The sequence below is a fragment of the Nerophis ophidion genome, linkage group LG17 (genome assembly GCF_033978795.1).
Source record: "Nerophis ophidion isolate RoL-2023_Sa linkage group LG17, RoL_Noph_v1.0, whole genome shotgun sequence".
NCBI lineage: Eukaryota > Metazoa > Chordata > Actinopteri > Syngnathiformes > Syngnathidae > Nerophis > Nerophis ophidion.
This window is the reverse complement of record NC_084627.1, coordinates 5,139,573-5,145,840: the sequence shown is the minus strand read 5'-3', so window position 1 is coordinate 5,145,840 and position 6,268 is coordinate 5,139,573. Positions and strand designations below refer to the sequence as shown.

General features: G+C 40.0%; 1 protein-coding gene across 2 annotated transcripts in view; it reads left to right on the top strand.

Moving 5' to 3' along the window:
• Positions 1-5,998: 5,998 nt before the first annotated feature.
• anxa4 (annexin A4) overlaps positions 5,999-6,268 on the top strand; it is a 42,802-nt gene continuing 42,532 nt past the window's right edge. The window contains exon 1 of one of the 2 annotated variants that reach the window (XM_061875837.1): positions 5,999-6,150. The gene's annotated coding sequence lies outside the window, so the exon portion shown is untranslated. The remainder of the gene's footprint in view (positions 6,151-6,268) is intronic. The other variant, XM_061875839.1, reaches the window with a different exon arrangement.

The following is a 6,268-nucleotide window of genomic DNA, read 5'->3' as shown; positions in this document are numbered from 1 at the left end:
AAGCTTGGTCTTAACATACATCTGTTTATTACATTAAAAAACATTAAAACTGCACGATCTTGTTGACCTCAACATAGCTGTTGTGACGTACAAAGCTCATAACCACATGCTGCCTGGGTGTCTGCAGATTGATTGATTGATTGAAACTTTTATTAGTAGATAGCACAGTACAGTACACACAATATACTCCATAATGTCCGCCCTAAGATCAGAAGGTTGTGAGTTCAAACCCTGGCCGAGTCATACCAAAGACAATACAAATGTGACCCATTACCTTCCTGCTTGGCACTCAGCATCAAGGGTTGGAATTGGGGGTTAAATCACCAAAAATGATTCCCGGGCGCGGCTACCGCTGCTGCTCACTGCTCCCCTCATCTTCCAGGGGGTGATCTAGGGTGATTGGTCAAATGCAGAGAATAATATCACCACACCTAGTGTGTGCGTGACAATTATTGACACTTTAACATTACATGAATATTAATTGCTCACGAGATTAAGGACTCCAAAGGGAAGTCTGGGTTTCCCTGCTTAGGTTGTTGCCCCCGCGACCCGACCTCGGATAAGCGGAAGAAGATGGATGGATGGATGGATGGATATTAATTGGTGAAGTAAGTAATATTTCATATGGTGGGATGAGTAAGATTATCTTGAAAATGAATGGATGAGATTAATTCAGAATGTTTATCAAGGTTTTTCTGCTTTGTTCTTTGTAAACACTGTAAGTTTGAAGAGTTTCTTGAAGTTGATGGTATTAGTACATTGTTTGATTTCTTTGCTTACTCCATCCCATAATTTAATTCCACAATACTGACATCCTTTTTTTTCAATTCTTATTTTTTATCTTCATTACTTATGTGATTTATTTCTATTCTATATTTGTTTCCACGACCCCACCTTAAATTGGAGTCCTTAATCTCGTTATATGCAAATATAATGACAATAAAGTCCATTCTATTATATTATAATATATTCTACTGAAGGTCTTAAGTGTTGTACGTGCGTACAAATGTTTTTAAAATACATTTTTTTCTAAGATTATATTTTTCCTCTTTTGTTGAGAAGAATTGTTGTATATTCTTGGGTAATATACAGAGGTGGGTAGAGTAGCCAGAAATTGTACTCAAGTAAGAGTACTGTTACTTTAGAGATTTATTACTCAAGTAAAAGTAAGAAGTAGTCACCCAAATATTTACTTGAGTAAAAGTAAAAAGTATGTTGTGAAAAAACTACTCAAGTACTGAGTAACTGATGAGTAACCTGTTTGTTTAATGATTACGGCAACAAATAATGCACAAAAACATAAAAATAGCAATGAGCAAATTCAGAGCCAGGAATATCTCTTAAGCAACTAAAACAATAATATATATTAAATACTAATACATTAAAATAAAAAAATAAGGCAAATTGAGCCACAATAACTTAACAGCACCGTAGTCTCAGTAGGCATTTATTGATTGATTGATTGATTGATTGATTGATTGAAACTTGTATTAGTAAATTGCACAGTACAGTACATATTCCCTACAATTGACCACTAAATGGTAACACCCCAATAAGTTATTCAACGTTAATCAATTACTTTATAAATGACCAAGTCGAGGTGATCTACCTCATATATACATATACACACACACACATATATATATATACATATATATATATATATACAGTATATAATTTATAGTTTTTTATTCTGACGTTTTTGTTGACATGTTAAAGGTGTTTTAATGAATATACATGCATGTTTAACATATAGATTCCTATCTTTCATGAAGACAAGAATATAAGTTGGTGTATTACCTGATTCTGCTGACTTGCATTGATTGGAATCAGACAGTATAGTGCTGATAATGTCCACATTTTCAAATGGAGGAGAAAAAAAGTTCCTCTTTTCTGTCTAATACCACATGAGAGTCGTTGGTTTTTGGCATCTTATTTGTCCAGCTTCCATATTCGTTTTTATACACTTTACAAGAAATACATTGGCGGAAAACTCCGTAGTTTGCTAGCTTATTTGCGCTGGCTTTCGGAGACTCTTATTTTGTTAGCGCAGGCGCGATGGAGCGGCACTTTTATTGTGAAGACAGGAACTGTGCAATCAGCCTTTAGGCTTTTGACGGGAAGTACGGTTGAAATAAAGTGTCTTTTTTCCTTTACACTTTTGATTGATTGATTGAAACTTTTATTAGTAGATTGCACAGTACAGTACATATTCTGCACAATTGACCACTAAATGGTAACACCCCAATAAGTTTTTCAACTTTTTAGGTCGGATTCGACGTGTGACAGTCACGTGACCGCCTGGTTTTGTTTGATTGGTCCAATGTCACCAGTGACTGCATGTGATTGGTGAAACGCAAGCATGCGTGGTTCCTACTTTGAATGCGTGTCTGACAAAATCAAAACAAACAAAGCGTGCATTAACAGATCGATAAAAAAAAAGTAGCGAGTAACGAGCTGATTGTAGATAAATGGAGCGGAGTAAAAGTAGCGTTTCTTCTCTATAAATATACTCAAGTAAAAGTATGTTGCATAAAAACTACTCGTAGAAGTACAATTTATCCCAAAAGTTACTCAAGTAGATGTAACGGAGTAAATGTAGCGCGTTACTACCCACCTCTGGTAGCATATTATAGTTTTCTTTGTGTTTTCATTGTAGCTGTTTGCAAATTCACTATGTCGTGGGATTTCAGTATTTTTGATTCAATAAATAAATGAAGAAAATAAATAAGTACTTTCTCTATATCCAACAATATGTATTATTCTAACTGACCTTGGAAACCCCTCGGGATCCCCCGGGAAGAGCTGGACGAAGTGGCTGGGGAGAGGGAAGTCTGGGCTTCCCTGCTTAGGCTGCTGCCCCCGCGACCCGACCTCGGATAAGCGGAAGATGATGGATGGATGGATGGAAGGTCTTAAGTGTTGTGCGTGCGTACAAATGTTTTAAATTCCATTTTTCTCTGAGATTATATTCCTCCTCTTTTGTTGAGAAGAATTGTTGTATAGTCTTGGGTAGCATATTACACTTTTCTTTGTGTTTAATTGTAGCTGTTTGCAAATTCACTACGTCGTGGGATTTCAGTATTTTTGATTCAATAAATAAATAAATAAAGAAAATAAACAAGTATGTTCTCTATATCCAACAATATGTAATATTCTAACTGATCTCGGGAACGCCTCGGGATCCCCCGGGAAGAGCTGGACGAAGTGGCTGGGGAGAGGGAAGTCTGGGCTTCCCTGCTTAGGCTGCTGCCCCCGCGACCCGACCTCGGATAAGCGGAAGATGATGGATGGATGGATGGAAGGTCTTAAGTGTTGTGCGTGCGTACAAATCTTTTAAATTCCATTTTTCTCTGAGATTATATTCCTCCTCTTTTGTTGAGAAGAATTGTTGTATAGTCTTGGGTAGCATATTACACTTTTCTTTGTGTTTAATTGTAGCTGTTTGCCAATTCATTATGTCGTGGGATTTCAGTATTTTTGATTCAATAAATAAATAAATAAAGAAAATAAATAAGTATGTTCTCTATATCCAACAATATGTATTATTCTGACTGATCTCGGGAACGCCTCGGGATCCCCCGGGAAGAGCTGGACGAAGTGGCTGGGGAGAGGGAAGTCTGGGCTTCCCTGCTTAGGCTGCTACCCCCGCGACCCGACCTCGGATAAGCGGAAGATGATGGATGGATGGAAGGTCTTAAGTGTTGTGCGTGCGTACAAATGTTTTAAATTCCATTTTTCTCTGAGATTATATTCCTCCTCTTTTGTTGAGAAGAATTGTTGTATAGTCTTGGGTAGCATATTACACTTTTCTTTGTGTTTAATTGTAGCTGTTTGCCAATTCATTATGTCGTGGGATTTCAGTATTTTTGATTCAATAAATAAATAAATAAAGAAAATAAATAAGTATGTTCTCTATATCCAACAATATGTAATATTCTAACGGATCTCGGGAACGCCTCGGGATCCCCCGGGAAGAGCTGGACGAAGTGGCTGGGGAGAGGGAAGTCTGGGCTTCCCTGCTTAGGCTGCTGCCCCCGTGACCCGACCTCGGATAAACGGAAGAAGATGAATTGATTAACGTGGACCCCGACTTAAACAAGTTGAAAAACTTATTCGGGTGTTACCATCTAGTGGTCAATTGTACGGAATATGTACTGAACTGTGCAATCTAGTAATAAAAGTATCAATCAATCAATCAATCAATCAAACTTACAAACCCCGTTTCCATATGAGTTGGGAAATTGTGTTAGATGTAAATATAAACGGAATACATCCATCCATTTTCTACCGCTTATACACTAAATTGGCCCTAGTGTGTGAATGTGAGTGTGAATGTTGTCTGTCTATCTGTGTTGGCCCTGCGATGAGGTGGCGACTTGTCCAGGGTGTACCCCGCCTTCCGCCCGATTTAGATAGGCGCCAACGCCCCCCACGGGAAACGGAATACAATTATTTGCAAATCATTTTCAACCCATATTCAGTTGAATATGCTACAAAGACAACATATTTGATGTTCAAACCTATAAAAAAAATGTGTGTGTGCAAATAATCATTAACTTTAGAATTCCATGCCAGCAACATATGACAAAGAAGTTGGGAAAGGTGGCAATAAATACTGATAAAGTTGAGGAGTGCTCATCAAACACTTATTTGGAACATCCCACAGGTGTGCAGGCTAATGGGGAACAGGTATGTCACACCCCGCCTCGGGTGAAGGTAAAGTAACCTCTGCAAACCGGACTTCAAATCAAGGATGGCAAGGCACGCAGTTGGCAACGGTTTACAAACATTTATTGAAAATCCCATAAAGTGTCAAGAGGTCAATCAATCAATCAATGTTTACTTATATAGCCCTAAATCACTAGTGTCTCAAAGGGCTGCACAAACCACCACGACATCCTCGGTAGGCCCACATAAGGGCAAGGAAAACTCACACCCAGTGGGACATCGGTGACAATAATGACTATGAGAACCTATGTCGAGCGGGTCTAACATGATACTGTGAAAGTTCAATCCACAACTGATCTAACTGATCTCAGGAACGCCTCGGGATCCCCCGGGAAGAGCTGGACGAAGTGACTGGGGAGAGGGAAGTCTGGGCTTCCCTGCTTAGGCTGCTGCCCCCGTGACCCGACCTCGGATAAACGGAAGAAGATGAATTGATTAACGTGGACCCCGACTTAAACAAGTTGAAAAACTTATTCGGGTGTTACCATTTAGTGGTCAATTGTACGGAATATGTACTGAACTTAGTGTGTGACTGTGAGTGTGAATGTTGTCTGTCTATCTGTGTTGGCCCTGCGATGAGGTGGCGACTTGTCCAGGGTGTACCCCGCCTTCCGCCCGATTGTAGCTGAGATAGGCGCCAGTGCCCCCCGCGACCCCAAAAGGGAATAAGTGGTAGAAAATGGATGGATGTACTGAACGGTGCAATCTACTAATAAAAGTATCAATCAATCAATCAATGGATGGATGGATGGATCTTTTTTGTAACACCAATAATGAATGAAGTGTACTTCATTCAGAATTAAGTCATTCCGTGATCAAACTCGGCTCCCGTTTTGAAACATGCGTCGTTGTTTTGTTATAGTCAAAGTCAACGTGCTACTTTCCGATTTTCACGTGGTACGTGAACGCATCGGCCCAACTCAAAAGGGGGAGTGGCGACTTGTCCAGGGTGTACCCCGCCTTCCGCCCGATTGTAGCTGAGATAGGCGCCAGTGCCCCCCGCGACCCCAAAAGGGAATAAGTGGTAGAAAATGGATGGATGGATGGATGGATGTACTGAACTGTGCAATCTACTAATAAAAGTATCAATCAATCAATCAATGGATGGATGGATGGATATTTTTTGTAACACCAATAATGAATGAAGTGTACTTCATTCAGAATGAAGTCATTCCGTGATCAAACTCGGCTCCCGTTTTGAAACATGCGTCGTTGTTTTGTTATAGTCAAAGTCAACGTGCTACTTTCCGATTTTCACGTGGTACGTGAACGCATCGGCCCAACTCAAAAGGGGGAGTGTCCAAGAGGGAAAAGAAGAGCTCCTTTCAAGAGGGTGGGACGCGAAGGCAGCTCGGCCGTTAAAAAGGTGACGTTTTCCGGGTGGATTCTGTCCTCTGGCTCCGTTTAGACAAGGACGAGGTAAGCCCTTTTTGTTCAGTTTATAACCACGTCTACTCTTATTGAGAACAGTTTGTCCGTGTTTGACGTAATAAGGGTCGGGACTACGGACTGACATTTGGGTGTGCCCCACATTCAT